Raw genomic sequence first — 17,025 nt, 5'->3', positions numbered from 1 at the left:
AAGATATGATAACTTTGCATCTTTCTCTTTGTAAAAATAAGTTAGACTTTTTCTGGTTATTAGCCTTCAAACTTTACGTAGTTAACACATTGTTTCCGTTCATAAACATAGTTAAAAAAATTTTTTTTCTTAGTTATTATATTAAAAAAAATACCATTTTAAACTTATAAAAATGTTTTGCTAGTTGGTGAAAATGACACGATAAATACTTTATTTTAAAAAGTTCAGTTTTAACTTTAACTATTAAGAAAAATGAAGGCATATATCGACACTTTTTTTATCTACATATTCTTTTATAACGATAAGTTGAGCTAAATTTAGAATCCCTGATTTTAAAATATGCCGTTAATAGCAATTTGTTCATACTTAATCATTAGGAAACATCAACCTTATACGCTAATTACTGAAACAAAATAATAATTTAGGTTCATAATGACATTAGAAATTTTACAATTGTTTATAGACATTTAAATTTACGATGATATAATTTATAGCAATTTAAATTGAAGAGAATATAATCTCTCTATTCTAAAAAAAAATTTTTGCAGTTAATTTTGTCCCCTGAAAAACTTTTTAACTACGTGATGAAAATCTAAGATTAAGGAATCAATTCATTCAGAATCTTTCAGGGAAGACATTTAGGGCATTCAAATCTTTTACATAATTTTAAATTTTTATTTATTTTAGTTTTAAAGCACGATTTTGCAGTTAATAATGAAGAATAACCGCCGTTCACAACAGCCAATCACATGTCTGAAAACGGCAAGCTTAAAAAAGCGATTTACAAGTCTGAATTTTCTTTTTCAGAGATGCAACCAATCACAAAATAGTTAGAATTTCATTCTTCAGTTTTACAACATCTCAACTTATTTCGTATTGATATATTGATTAATCTGATTATTTGTTTTCTAAAACGTTAATTCGTAAGTTTAATCTGGTTCCGGCATATAAAGTTGAATGACAAGGAATTTAATTAATATGCAATACAGTAAATAAGCGAAGAGATATTTTATAAAAGTATTTAATGAAAAATAATAACAGCGAAATATATGCGTTTGCGAAGCGTTCTATTTACATCTCTGAATGTTGCCACCTATTTTTATGAAAGTTAAACTATTCTCTGCTATAATAAAATTAGACTTATGCGAACCTTACATTCTATTGATCTAAGTGACGATGGGATTTGTATTTTAAAAAAATGTGATAAGATTCGCTTAAAAAATGTTGACGTTATTATATGGGACGAAGCAAGTATGATTCCCAGAAAAGCAATAGAAATGATCGATAGAACTTTTCGTGATCTTCTAGCTAATGAGATACCATTTGGTGGTAAGATAATCATTTTAGGTGGAGATTTTCGACAAGTGTTACCTGTCGTTAAAAAAGCTACACATATGCAGGTTATTAATGAAACTATAAAATACTCTTTTCTTTGGCCATTTTTTGAAATCCTCCATTTGACAATTAATATGAGAGTTAAAGCTGGTAACCAAGAATTTGCCAATTGGTTGTTGACAATTGGCAATGGAGAACTTTTACATCTTGATGCAAGCACTCCTGATCTTTATTGTAAAGATATCATTTCTTGGTTTTTTGAAAAAATCGATTGTCTTAATACTAACTTCATTAATCACATCATATTATCACCGCAAAATGATGAAGTTAACAAAGTTAATGAAAATATTTTATCACGTGTGCCAGGTGAAGAGGTTATAAGTTATAGTATTGATAAGGCCACACTATATGGAGTAGATAAATCAGACGGGAGAGAAGAAGAAGCTACTTTAAGGTATTCTATTGAATATTTAAACTCCATAAATCTCCCGGGACTGCCACCTCATCAGCTCAAATTAAAAGTTGGATGCATTGTAATGCTGATCAGGAACATATCTATTGTTGATGGCCTTTGCAATGGAACTCGATTGACTGTTCTTAAAATAGGGAAAAGAGTATTGACTTGCCAAATTGCTACTGGTAATAAAAATGGTAGTATTGTCAATCTTCCAAGAATAGAATTATCATTATAATACATTATCAAGAATAGAATTATCATTATAATACATTATCAAGTAATTCTTCCTTACCATTTGTGCTTTATCGACGACAATTTCCTGTTAGATTAGCTTATGCCTTAACAATTAATAAGGCCCAGGGCCAAACCTTCGATAAAGTTGGGCTATATATTGAACGGCCTATTTTTTCTCATGGTCAATTATATGTGGCATTGTCAAGATGCACAACGAAGGAGAACATTAAAATATTTATTAAAGATGATCCTGTCATTAACAATATTGTATATAGAGAAATATTATAACATATATATATAATGTCAAATTTATAAATGTATTTAGCGTAAAGAAAATGCTATTGGTGCATTGTTTATTTTAATTCCGCAAAATAAATGTTTTCATTTATAGTTATTTTGCTGAATATTATTAAAATTTTTTTTTAAAAATTACCCTGTTCTTAACAATATTGCTTATTGAAAAATATTATAGTGTTTGCATATATATATATATATATATATATATATATATATATATATATATATATATATATATATATTGAATTAAATGTGTTAAAAATATATTCATTTCTTTGGGACAAAGTCTGTACTATTGTGATTATCATTTTTTTTAAACAAGTTTCATATTAAGATTATATCTGCACATTGATGTTAATTTCTGACAATTTTGGCTCATTTAAAGAACAAATAGGACATAGAAGGAACTGTAGTCAACGAAAAAAAGTGACATTGATATTGACACACTGCTTATTCTGCATTTAAGAAAATTAATTCTTTTCGATGATAACAGTTAATATTCAGTTTAATATTGAAATATATGAAATCAAAGCATTCTTGGTTTTGCGAAGCAAACCAAGCAAGAATTGCGAAGCAATTCTCCGGGGGTTGGCGAGCGTCAGCGAGCAGGGGGCGGAGCCCTCTAGTTTTTAAAAAAAATCATAAATATTTAGAATAACTACATTAAAAAATATGTTATGAAATTAGGAGAATTTCAACTATATACTATATATTTTATTTATACTTTTTATTTACATTTTAATTTTCTTTGACTTTATTCATTTTTTAATTCTTTTCACCTGCCTTTCTTTATGAAGTAACGAGGCGGTTTTTATTTAGATAATGAATTTTTATAAAAGTTCTTTACGACAGAATAAACGTATTGCTGTTTTATATTAACTGTGTCATTTCAGAATCCATTCTTTACATAGCTGTTCATTTACTTTAGGGAACACGCGAAAAATTATACTTTTTCCTTTTGTTTTTGTATCAGAATTTTTGCAAGTTGCAATCGCGCAAACTGGCATTTCGATAGTAGTTTTAAATTCTTGTAAATTCACTGCAAAAACTGAGAGTCATTATAGAATAGTTTTAAAGTCATTATAGAAAATAACAAATGTCTTAGAATATCTCGCAAAAAAAAAAAGATCCAATATTAGTTAGAGCCAGTAAGGCCAAACGCTCCGTTCTTGAAGTAAAAGTGCGAGCTTTGCGCCAAAGTGACGTCACTAGAGTGACGTCGGAGGATCGGCGCGGCAACAGATACTTCAAAGGAGTGAACCAGCCCTTCTATATTCTTTAGCCCTGACTGCCTAAATGCTTTAGAATGTGGGTCTTGAAATGGATTACAACCTATATGTTGTTCGTGTAACCAGGGGAAGTCACACAGAAAATCTGTGACTCGTGTATACAAATTTTTGAAGTTCCTTCTACATTCTGAGTTAAGTTTATCGATAAATTCTTTTTCATTAAATAGTTATAGTCTTTTGTAAACGATAGATTCATTTTGAATTGCTCTGTATATTTGAAAATCCTTACAAATGCTAAAGCATAATAAAATTCTTACCAGAACTAGTGGTGAGTCACAAAATATAGATGAAGTCAATACCATGAATGTTCACGAAAACCAGCGCAACCAGTCCTGTAAAATGCAAATAAAAAATAAGATTCCAAACAAAATTATCAACGTTTCTAAAGAGACATTTAAATAGAAAGAATCACTGTTAATTTACGCAATGCCTGTAAGTATAATTTATTAGTTAGGTAGGAATATACGAATTATATGAAGCACTTACACTCCCATGTTTCTGATTACCAAAATTAGCTCACTAAGAAAAATAAGTTTCAGTTAATTTATGGCATAATAAGAATCATTAAAATTTATCTTCGATAGTTAGCCCAAAGATATATTTTTGTCAGCCTACCCACCAAAAAAAGTCAGATCTAACTTATAAAATAGAGAGTTTGAAATTTGAATTCAAACGCTAGTATACTTAATAAATTTTTCAGCACACGTTAGTGCTAATAAATAATATTAACCTATCAAACTAAACAAAATTGAAACTAAATCAAGTTTTAAACACCGTTTGACCTAAGAATCCAACGAATTCTTTTTACGCACGTATCCCATAGTAGAAAATTGTTAGTCTGAAAACTTTTTAAAATCACATTTTTTCTTTTCTTTTTTAAGAGTATATTGTGCTATTGTGTTGTAAAGAACCTGGGTGCTAACTTTCAAGCAAGAAAGCACAGATTTAAATTGTTCTACCAAACGTTAGTCCAGTTCATTAGTTAAACACCAAAAGAAGTTAAGTCTAAAACAGTTTACAAATTATATAATTCAACAATAAAGCTAATTTATGATCTGAAAGCCTCAAGTTTGATATTTCTTTAAAGGTTCAAGCATTGCACAAAAACGTTAGTACTATGCTAGCCTATCAAAATTTTATGTTCAAAATTGCCGATTTTTAAGCCATTATATGAAATCAGTAGCTGAATCAAAAATTTCATCCATTAGATCACCCATCAAAGAAGAGTTATGCCAAATAAATTTTTAGCATACTTTTGATTTAGAAAAATTCGTTTTTATTCCAAATAGGAACTCCGAAATCGAGAATTTTTTTGGAGTTCACCCTCCAAAAAAGTCATGACTGAATCAAGTTTTAGTTAGTTTATGACCTAGAAACTGCAAGTTTGACCTTCGCTTTTATACATTAACCCATAAAAGGAAATTGTAGACCAAATCAAAAAAATTTTTTAGCAAATTCATTTATCGAAAAATATGGCCTAAGTCTTAGTTAAGTATACACAAGTTTGAATTTTATCATAAAATGTTAGTTCTTTGTAGAAAATTGCTAGCCCAGAAAAAGTTTGTCCTCCAACATACCAAAAAAAGGTTTGGGAACAACAAGTTCTTGGTAATTTTTGACCAAGAAAATATTATTCCATATTATTCGTGGTCGACAGCTAGTATGAATCACTTGTTTTCAAAGGCATTGATAATTTAGTAAACTTTTTAAATTTTAATGATAGTTTCATAAAAAATTAAAGTAGTATCATATGTAGTGGTTTTTCTTAGTTGAAAATCAGCTGGAAAAGTAATATAAAACACTTCTAATCATGATGTGTTAGAGAGGATGATGTTGTAGAAACATTCAGGGTACTTAATAATCTTGACTGCTTAATCATAACATTTAAGAATTAATTTGATGATCCTTATTGACAATGAGTAGTTTTTGCTTACTAAGTTGAATTTTCTGTTAAAACGCATTGTCTAACTATAAACAAGTAATTTATTCAGAATATGCTCGTTTACTTAGCTATTCGTATTTGATAAAATTTCTTTGGAACAATGATAAAGATGAAAAATAATTTTCTGTAAACAAGTTTGGCATGATAAAATAATTATTAACTAATCGATTTTTTTTGAAGTTAAAACCATTACATTTTATAATGTTTGAAATTTTATTCATAAGACGGACACTATTGTTACTTTATTAAAACTTATTGTTTGCAATGTTGTAAAATAATCAGTTTAAGATCTTTATTTTCCTTTCTTGAATATAGACTGATTTGCGTGTTTGTGATACATCATTACTTCTATTAATTTGTAAATGGCAGCAACTTATTAAAATATAAACAACAATAGGGTCTAATCAAAGTGTGTTTTAGTTGAATGAAAACAGTGCTAAAAAAGAGTTAAAAATTTTATTCAGGAAGTTTGAAAAAAAAAGTGCGAACATTTCCTATTGCCTCTATGAGTTTATGCAATCTATAGAAATATTTTGATAGTTAAGCGTCATGGTGTTTTATCTTTAAAAAAAATTTTCAAAGTGTTGAATTTGAGATATTCTTGTATCAGTATATGCTCGAATGTTCATTTCAAATAAAAAGAGTTTAAGTATTACTTAAACTAGATTCTTAGTATAAGAACTTAAGCATAAAAAGAACTTAAGTATAAGAACGTAAGAACTTACTATATATTTTTTAAAAAGAGAAAAAATAAAATGTTTACTTGAGTGGTTATAAATTTAAACTCTTTTAGATAAATATCTATTTTTTTGACGTAGGGATATCTACTCATTGAATTTTATTACAAATAATATAATTTCTTGATATTTTCAAGTTAAATAATCAAAGTTTTAATAAATATTCAAACTTTAATATTTTTAAATTAAGTGTTTTCGATGTAAAGTTTTAATTTTTTTTTAATCATACAATTGCAGCTTTACAAGCTGATCTACCAGAAAGGAATAGTTTAATTTTGAGATGCTGGATACTGCAAATGGAAATCTGATAGAAACTGTAAGTGCAATCCTGATACAAAACAAAACTGGTGCGTATTTGCAGCAAATAAGAAGGACTTAATGAAAAGAACTTAATTTCCAATAAAAAGGGCTTAGTACTATAAAAGGGGTTTTGTACTATACATATATATATATATTTTTAAAAAGAGAATGAATGAAATTTTTACTTGAGAGTGGTTATAAATTAAACTTTTTCAGCTAATCACTTTCCCTCTGTTACTTTTTCCTACTCTTGTGGGATGATACTGAGATTTTTTGGAACAAGTATTGATAGGAATATCTATCCATTGAATTTTATTATAAAGAATATCACAATTTCTTAAAGATAGTTTCAAAACAAATAATCAAAGTTTTAAATAAATATTCAATGCTTAATATTTTTTAAATTTAGTGTTTTAAATGTATGTGTTTTCAATTTAGTGTTTTATTATTTTTTTTCTCTTATAATTTTAGCTTCGTCTGCTGTATTTGCAAGCTAATCTACCAGAAAGGAATAATCCAATTTTGAGATGTACTGCAGGACACTGCAAATGGAAAATAACACACTCTGGTTGAAGACTGGGGGACGCAAGTTCGATCCTGACAGAAAACAAAACAACTCTGTAGTTCAAATCTCTTGTAGCTTAAAGTCCTCTTATTGGTTGTTGTGTAGAAGTATAAAGAAAGGCACATACTTGCGTGATTCATCCCTACTTTGTGTGTGATTTACACAATAATCACTGTTGCTGATCATTTTATGAAATCTTTCAAAAAACCTTGAAAGATTCCTTAGATTAACGCTCGGAAATATAACAATAAATTGAATTAACAATACTTGTAACAATAGCTATAACATATACTTGTAACGATAATTGTAATACTTGTAACAATAACTGTAAGCAATAACTTGCATTGACGGAATAAAACTGCATGAAATGGCTGTAAAGTCTCGGAAAATGTTATCATTTAAAATAATATTAAAATAAAAGCACATTGTACAACTGTTTCTTTTTGTGTTAAAGAATAAAAATTATTTTATTTAAAAGCAAATATGTGTTTTTAACTTGCATCTTACCAAAAGATTATCGATATGGTAATCGTAAACAATGACGGTAAGAATATATTGCCTTTAGAATAAATGAAGTTTATTTTTATATTGTGTTTTGTTTTAAAATAAAATAATTATGTTGTGAAGTAATGTTGGTTTTGAATTATTTTTTTATTCTTAACTACTGCAGTGTGTAGTTAATTCTACAATTTCATTAAACATCTTCAGAATTTTTGAAAGTGGAGTTTGGTAGTTATGATAATTTTATTAATAAAACATAATAAGATATAATGTTTGAAAATTTTTAGAGTGATGTTTAGGTATCATGAAAACAGGTATATTTAAAATTTGGTTACTTTTAAATTTTCAAGATATCTGAGAGCAATTTCATTTTAACATTATCGTTAAACTTTAACTCTAGTTTAAAAGTATATTTATTACTACTAGTATTTATTACTTTAATTTTGATTTATTTAGTTAAAATTTGAGAATTTGAGATAAGTAATATAGATATATATATTATTTTTATCATGTTTAAAATAATAGTAAAATAATGATAATAGTAAAACTTCTTTTGCTCAACATTTGAAATTTAACTGAAGAACATTTACATTATTGTGCAAAAACAAACAATTTAAATCGATGTATTAAAGAATCTTGTTTAAATTTTAACCTGTAAGATCCTGTATATTTTTTTCTAAGACAAGGTTTTTTTAAGGCACAATATAGTTTTTTTTATGACTAATTCATCAATATCAGGAACTTGAATAGTCTCTTCTAAATTTTTTAAAAATCTTCTTTGAATAAAAAGCTTTGTTTAAAATGTTTACATATTACACCTACTTTTTCTTAAACCTATTAACGTTCATAATGCATTATCTACTATCAGGGAAATACAGCCAATGGAATTGTTTTAAACAAAAATCTATTTTATTATACAAACGTTCTCAAAGGAGTAATTGATTGTAGTCAAATTTTGATCATTCATACTAAATTCAGCTGTTTAAGATAATATAGGAAATTTTATATTTTTTCGTCTCATTCTCTTATGCAATTATATGTTTGTGCGAATTTAATTTAGATAAAACATATTTACTACTTTTTTTGTTTTAAAATTAAAATATTATGTAATTTGTTTGGATAAGATTGTTGGTTCAGTACATAATACCTCTAACTAATTTCTGTATTTAAAAAATTTACTGGCAATTTTCATAATATTAGATGCTTTCCTGGTTTAATTCCCTAGAAAAAATTTTACGTTGCGTTTGGGTTTTTTATAGGAGTTTTGTTAAATATAATTTCAGATATTAAAAGAATATAGTTACGTAAGTATTTCTCCAATTAATTTCAGTGAATAAAAAAGTTTAAAAATATTTGTTGAAGTAGGTAATTTGAATATTTTTAAATTATGTTCTTTATTGTGTTAATTATTACAAATAATGACAATTTAAAATTAATTTATTTTAGAATTTATAAATTTTTGAAATTAAACTTTCCACTCAATTTAAATATAAATTTAATTATATAGTGTGGTTTTTATTATATAATTTCAGAATATAAATAATGTATGATAATTGTGAAATTACAAATAGCTAAAGGAATGTGAATGGTCCCATAAAATTTTATTTAAATAAGCGGCAAAAAAGTTTAAAGCAGAAATATCTCTTAGCAAATTTTTGACCTGGAAACCATAAATTTCAAATATTGTTTAAATACATTAGACTATGTTAGCAAGTTGTTAGCCCAGCCACCAAAAAAATAGTTATGGCAAAAACAATATTAGCAACTCAATGACGTATAAAAAAAGTTTGAAACTTTTCAATAGGTTACCAATTTTAGCACATTGTTGGAAATCACTAGCATACGCTAGCCTAAAAAAACTTTCCATTACTTAAATTCCCGATAAAGAGTTATGGAAATAAGTTTCAGCTTACATTGAACCTTGAAAGTTAATATAAGAAAGTTTATTGTAAGAAATCGGAAATTCACAATAATCTGAGATATTTTTTCGATAGCTCACATGCGAAAAAAATAGTTATCTCCGAAACGAATTTCAATTAATTTTTGACTTATAAGAACACACGTTCAAATGTAACCCCCAACAGATTTTGAATGAGCAAAAAAAGTCAACCTAAAAATACACGAGCCAAAATATGTTTCAGTCTAGCATTAACATATCGAAGAAACTCGTTAGAGTACGGAAAAAAACGTCATTAAAAAAATTTTAGCTTTTTACAAGAGATTAAAAATTAAAATTAGCAATATACAATTTCCCTACCTAATTATCAGTCCTAAATTTCATAAAATTCCAGTAAAACTTAGAACTATCACACGTGGGTCTAATACTTCTTTAACTGAGCCTGGCACCATTTTCTCTAAATACTTAAATAAGATTATTAACTATATTACTAAAGAAGGTTTCCCTTGGATTATCACTAATAATTAACCGATTTTAGATTTCATTAAACATAATAAAATTAATTCTATTGCGACTTTTGATTTCCAGTATCTTTTCAATAGCATTCCCCTTTCTAAACTAAAAGATGTCGTTTTGAATTATTACTATGATTTTAAAAATATCCTTTGTTGCGATTTTGATTATTGGGAAATTCTAATTAATTTTTGTCTTTTTAGTAATTATCTTTACAATGGAAAGGATATTCTTCTTCAAATTAATGGAATACCACAAGGATCTAATTATTCATCTCTCTTAGCTAACTTATTTTTGCATTATTATGAAAAAAAATTATACTCTTAGTATTAAATTTGTTTTTAGATATATTGATGACTTAGTTATCTTTAATTTCCAAGATTTTACTGTTTTATTGAGTGATATATACCATGAGGAATTAATCTTACTTCGTAATCATGATGATAATATTGATTTCAATTTTTTGGATTTGGGTATTATAAAAGTTGAAAATATCTGCTTTGTTGATTTATACGATTAAAGAAATGATTTTAATTTTAATATTAATAAACTAATTACTTGGAATTCTAATGTTTCTAGGAGCATCTATTTAAATACCACTTTTAATGAAATGAACAGAATTAAAAGAATATGCAGTAATATTTATCTATGCAAAAAACAAATCGATAAACTCTTTCAAAATTTGATAAAAAACAATGGATACCCAACTAATGTAATAAAATTTTATATAAAATCATTGAATTAATCGTATATTTTTGTGGATATATTTGCTAAACATTTTTTTGTTAATTTTTATAATTTTCCCATGTGCAAATCCATTTCGGGTAAATCCATTGCCAAAATTATTTACTAAATAATTTCTTTGTTATTTTGTATAATTTTTCCATGTGCAAATCCATTTCGGGCAAATCCGTGGTTAAAATTATTTACTAAAAATTCCTTTACTAAATAATTTCCTTTGTTAATCTATACAGTTTTTCCATGTGTAAATCTATTTCGGGCAAATCCGCGGGTAAAATTATCTACTAAAATTTTTCTTCTTTGTTAATTTTTCCATGTGCAAATCCATTTCTGGCAAATCCGTGTAAAAATTATCTATTAAAATTTTTTTCTTTGATAATTTAAATAATTTTTCTATGTGCTAATCCATATCGTGCAAATCCGCGGCTAAAATTATTTGCAAAAACAGGCAATTTATGTTTCTCTTTTCTATTTTATATGTTTTCTTAAATAAATATCTATCTTCTAAAACTATTTATGATCAATTTCTAAAATTATCCAGTATAATATTACCTTGCGCACATCCATTTCGGGCCCATCCTTGGTAACTAACAAATCAAAGCTCAGAATAACAAATCGCTTCAGCAGTGCAGTAAAAACGACACTTTAAAACCCTCTTGTTACACTCAATTTGCGCTTTTGTTTTCATTTTCTATAATCTGGCAATCTTTCTGCGAAAACATTTTTAAATCATTCTTGAAAAATTTTCTGTCCATGTAAGTTAATCTGATTTTGCTACACGCTTTATAGTCCCCTTTTTAATGTTTTTTTCTTTTTCTTTTATTTTATTTTCTGTTTTTACATGTTACTTATTTTTACTTTTTGTGATCTATTTTATTTGTTCTTATTTTTATAAAAAATTTTTGAGTGCTCCTCACACTATTGTATTAATATACACTGGTTATCATAAATTAAGGAAAAATCACAAAAATAGCGATAACTCTTTCAAAAGTAAGCCAAACCGTGCAAAATTTGCATATGTTGTCCACTAAGAGTAGCTGAGTAAAATTGCAATATGCAAATTAGTGGCGCTGCACTCGGCTTACGTCATCTGCCTGGAGCATAAAAGTCCAAGTTTGAGAGAAAGCACACAAATTTTACTGTGATTGCGACATTGAAAATCTGAGATAGCCAATTCGTAATAATGACCTCTAGGCATCATTTGCCTGAAGAACTACGATGGAGAGCCATCGGGAGACTAGAGGCAGGGCAGAGTCAATCAGAAGTGGCCAGATGGCTAAATGTGAGTCCATCTGTGGTTCATAGACTTTGGAGGCAATTTCAAACCACAGATTCGGCATCTAGGAGGTTCAGTCAAGGACGGCCAACTGTTACGACCAGTGCCGATGACCGATATTTGACATTAAGTGCACGCAGGAATAGAACCGCTACTCCGACACATCTTAGATCCTCTCTTGCTGCAGCCACCGGAAGGTTGGTGTCAACGTCAACTGTGCGCAGAAGGCTCCACGAAGGTGGTCTGTATGCGAGACGACCAGCCATTTGCGTGCCGCTCACATCACGCCATAGGAGAGACCGTTTGCAGTGGGCCCGACAACATGTCCACTGGACGTCAGATCAATGGAGGCCTGTTCTCTTTACGGATGAGTCCAGGTTTAGTCTAGAAAGTGACAGTAGACGTTATTTGATATGGAGAGAACCTGGGACCCGTTATCATCCATCAAACATCCGTGAAAGAGATGCATACGGAAGAGGCAGTGTCTGTGTTTGGGGAGGCATATCCTTAGGAGGGCGCACATACCTCCATGTCTTTCCAAGGGGAACCGTGAATGCTCAGGTTTATCGAGACAACATCCTTGATGCTTATGTGCGCCCATATGCCGGGGCAATTGGTGATTGCTTCCTGTTACAGGACGATAATGCAAGACCACACAGAGCTCGCATTGTTGATGATTATCTTCAACAGGAAACAATTACTCGCATGGAGTGGCCAGCTCGATCCCCGGACTTGAATCCTATCGAGCACGTTTGGGATGCTCTAGGGAGGCGTGTATCTGCCATCAATCCGCCCCCTCAGACCCTTGCCACGCTTGCAACTGCTTTACAAGAGCAATGGCTCTCACTTCCTATTGAACTGATAGACCGCATAATTGAAAGCATCACACATCGCTGTTTGTGCTGTATTGCTTCTAGAGGCAATCATATTCCATATTAAAGGTACTTTTTCTATTGCAAACCGATACTTCCAATTTGTTTATTTTATACATGTGCTAATTTCTATACTACTATTAATGTCTGATAATTTCTTTTTATGTTGTTTAATACCTTACTATGTGTTGTATATTGTGGGTAAGTTTCATAAAATTCCATGTGTAATTTCTTGAGTTATCGCGATTTTTGTGAATTTTCCTTAATTTATGATAACCAGTGTATTTTGCTTCGGCTTCATTGATACAATATCAGAAAGCACTCTGTTTTGCGGATATAATCGTGTGGGCTGAAAGAAAAGATTATATATTTTTTTTCTTCCGGTTTTTTAAATAAAATTTCATCCTTTTTTTTCTTTTTTTTTTTCTAAACTGTTGTTTGTTATTTTTTTACTTATTATTTCCCCCACTTTTTTACATTTGTGTATTATTTTTCTTTGTTTTATTCTTCATTTTGAACATATATATATATATATATATATATATATATATATATATATATATATATATATATATATATATATATATATATATATATATATATATATATATATATATATATATATATTATATATATATATTATATATATATATATATTATATATATATATATTATATAAATATATATATTATTTTATATATATATATATATATATATATATATATATATATATATATATATATATATATATATATATATATATATAGATAGATAGATATACATATATATATTTTTGAGAGCGAAGCGCAGATAAGAAATTTTGCTCGTGAAGCTTTTAAGGAGTGCGTTTAGCAATCTTTTTGGACTTCTTAGAATCTCCAATAAGTTATTAAAAAAAAAAACAATTACATGACTGGTGTGTAATATTTAAAAATTTCAATACATAAAATAGGTAAGAACGAAAAAGAATTCTACTTACAGACTTTATCTTTCAAAAGCAACAATTCCTCTTATTCTGTTTAAAGAAAAGGAGTCAGGCAATGTTGGCAGATTCCAATGAGACATGAGGCTTTCACTTGTATGTCGGGTAATTAAGCAGGCCTGAAAAGCTTAACTATAATAAATTAGAATTAAAATCAACAGTTTTTTCTGATTACAGTAAATAATTGAAGAGAAAATGTGAAGTGAATAGTTGAATCTATTGAAGCGGGGACTGAAAATCACTGATGCTGAAAATCACATTCGAGGGGAAAAATTTGAAATAAATTAATAGAAGTGATGTGAAAAATATTAGATAAAAACCAGGAAACTAACTGAAAATTATTTCGAAAAAATATGGTATACGCATTAATAAAAAGCTAAAACTAAATGGAAAAAAAAACTGGAAACAAAAATAATCTAAAAATAATGGAAAAAAATAAGGAAAAAATTAAAAAGTCGAAACACATGGACCGTGGACTTCGTCACATAAAAAAAAAAGAGTACGAAAAACGAAATAAGGAGTCAAAGCATTAGTCGAATGAACAGTTATCGAAAAAACTGGATCACGAATTGGAAAATAGAACTGAAAACACCGATAAAAAGTTATAACACATTAATAAAAAATTAAAAGAAAATGTCGTAAAAAATTTAAATACATACTAACATTGAAGCATGTAAACAATAAATAAAAGAATCTGGATGTAGAAAACAAAGAAAAACACGAAAACTTGGAAAACAAACTGAAAAAAAAGCGGAATAGGATGACAAAACATGACCAGACACTTGAACTACAATTGATACACATAAAATAATGGTAAAGACTTGGTAAAAATTTGAAAATATATAGATAAAAAGAAACGGCAAAAAACGAAAACAAAACAAAAAAACAACTTGATAAGTAATTGAAAAAAACAACTTGAAAATTTGATAGGAAAAAACTCGGAAATTAGAAAAAAGGAAAAAAAACAAGATAAAAGAACTGAGAAATGAAAAATATTGAAAAATACATGTACCAAAGAGACGTATGGAATTTATTAGATATAATAAAAAATAGAACAAAATGAAATACAGTATAAAACAAAACTAAGAATAAACAGCAAAACAAAGAATTGCGAAAAACTGATGGAAAATATACAAAGAAATTGAACAAATTAAAAAAAAAAGTATGAAAAAACACTGAAATGAAATCGATGAAAAATACCTAAAAATATGAAGTGAAAACAAAATGAAATAACGTAGCAAACACACGCAAAAAAAAAGAAAAAAAAAACGTAAAACCTATTAAAAAAACAATGGAAAACACACTAATAAAGAAATAAAGGTAAACACACCGAAAAAAACCCAATAGAGAATACACACACACACACACACAAAACCCAGTAAAAACACACATCGAGAGAAAACCAATGGAAATTATAGTGACTGAACTGATGAACTACATTGAACAAATTAGAAAAAAAGTATGAAAAAACACTAAAAGGAAATCGATGAAAAATACCTAGAAATATGAATTCAAAACACAATGAAATAACATAGCAAACACACGCAAAAAAATAGAAAAAAAAACGTAAAACTTATTAAAAAAAACAATGGAAAACACACTAATAAAGAAATAAAGGTAAACACACCGAAAAAAAAACCAATAGAGAACATACATACGCACAAAAAAAAAAACCCAGTAAAAACACACATCGAGAAAATACCAATGGAAATTACAGTGACTGAACTGATGAACTACATTGAACAAATTAAAAAAAAAGTATGAAAAAACACTGAAAGGAAATCGATGAAAAATACCTAAAAATATGAATTCAAAACACAATGAAATAGTATAGCAAACACACGTAAAAAAATAGAAAAAAAAACGTAAAACCTATTAAAACAACAATGGAAACACACTAATAAAAAAATAAATGTAAGCACATCGAAAAAAACCAATAGGGAATAATCACACGCACAAAAAAAAAACCCAGTATAAACACACATCGAGAAAATACCAATGGAAATTACAGTGACTGAACTGATGAACTACATTGAACAAATTAAAAAAAAAGTATGAAAAAACACTGAAAGGAAATCAATGAAAAATACCTAAAAATATGAATTGAAAACACAATGAAATAGCATAGCAAACACACGAAAAAAAAAAAGAAAAAAAAAGGTAAAACCTATTAAAACAACAATGGAAACACACTAATAAAAAATAAAGGTAAGCACACCGAAAAAAAACCAATAGAGAATATACACTAAAAAAAAAACCCCCAGTAAAAACACACATCGAGAAAATACCAATGGATATTACAGTGACTAAACTGATGAACTGCATTGAACAAATTAAAAAAAAAGTATGAAAAAACATTGAAAGGAAATCGATGAAAAATACCAAAAAATATGAATTGAAAACACAATGAAATAGCATAGCAAACATACGCAAAAAAAAATAGAAAAAAAAACGTAAAACCTATTAAAAAAAGCAATGGAAAACACACTAATAAAAAATAAAGGTAAGCACACCGAAAAAAAACCAATAGAGAATATACACTAAAAAAAAAACCCCCAGTAAAAACACACATCGAGAAAATACCAATGGAAATTACAGTGACTGAACTGATGAACTACATTGAACAAATTAAAAAAAAAGTATGAAAAAACATTGAAAGGAAATCGATGAAAAATACCTAAAAATATGAGTTGAAAACACAATGAAATAGCATAGCAAACACACGCAAAAAAAATAGAAAAAAAAATTAAAACCTATTAAAAAAAGCAATGGAAAACGCACGAATAAAGAAATAAAGATAAACACACCGAAAAAAAACCAATAGAGAATATACACACACACACAAAAAAAAAAAAAAACCAGTAAAAGCACACATCGAGAAAAAAAAAAAAACAGATGAACAACACTGAAAAAAACGACAGAACAAACCACCTGAAAAATAACAAATGAATCTATTAAAAGTAGAACAGATGAACTAGATTGAGGAAAAAAACAAACTGAAACTTCAGACGAAGCAAATAAATAAAACACTGAAAAGATTTCTTCAGTTTGTTTAGAAAAAGACACAAAGTTAGTTAAAAAAAGCGA

General features: G+C 27.9%; 1 long non-coding RNA gene across 1 annotated transcript in view; it reads right to left on the bottom strand.

Moving 5' to 3' along the window:
- The window catches only part of LOC139425059 (uncharacterized), a 51,209-nt gene extending 35,273 nt beyond the window's left edge, over positions 1-15,936 (bottom strand). The window contains exons 1-2 of the long non-coding RNA XR_015431138.1: positions 13,936-15,936; positions 3,870-3,944 (exon numbers count right to left, since the gene is read on the bottom strand). This is a non-coding gene — a long non-coding RNA (uncharacterized LOC139425059). The remainder of the gene's footprint in view (positions 1-3,869; positions 3,945-13,935) is intronic.
- Positions 15,937-17,025: the final 1,089 nt, after the last annotated feature.

The sequence above is a fragment of the Parasteatoda tepidariorum genome, unplaced genomic scaffold (genome assembly GCF_982258835.1).
Source record: "Parasteatoda tepidariorum strain Cologne lab strain unplaced genomic scaffold, Ptep-v5.0 scaffold_34, whole genome shotgun sequence".
NCBI classification, from domain to species: Eukaryota; Metazoa; Arthropoda; class Arachnida; order Araneae; family Theridiidae; genus Parasteatoda; species Parasteatoda tepidariorum.
The sequence above is the reverse complement of the archived record's forward strand: the minus strand, read 5'-3'. Positions and strand labels throughout refer to the sequence as shown.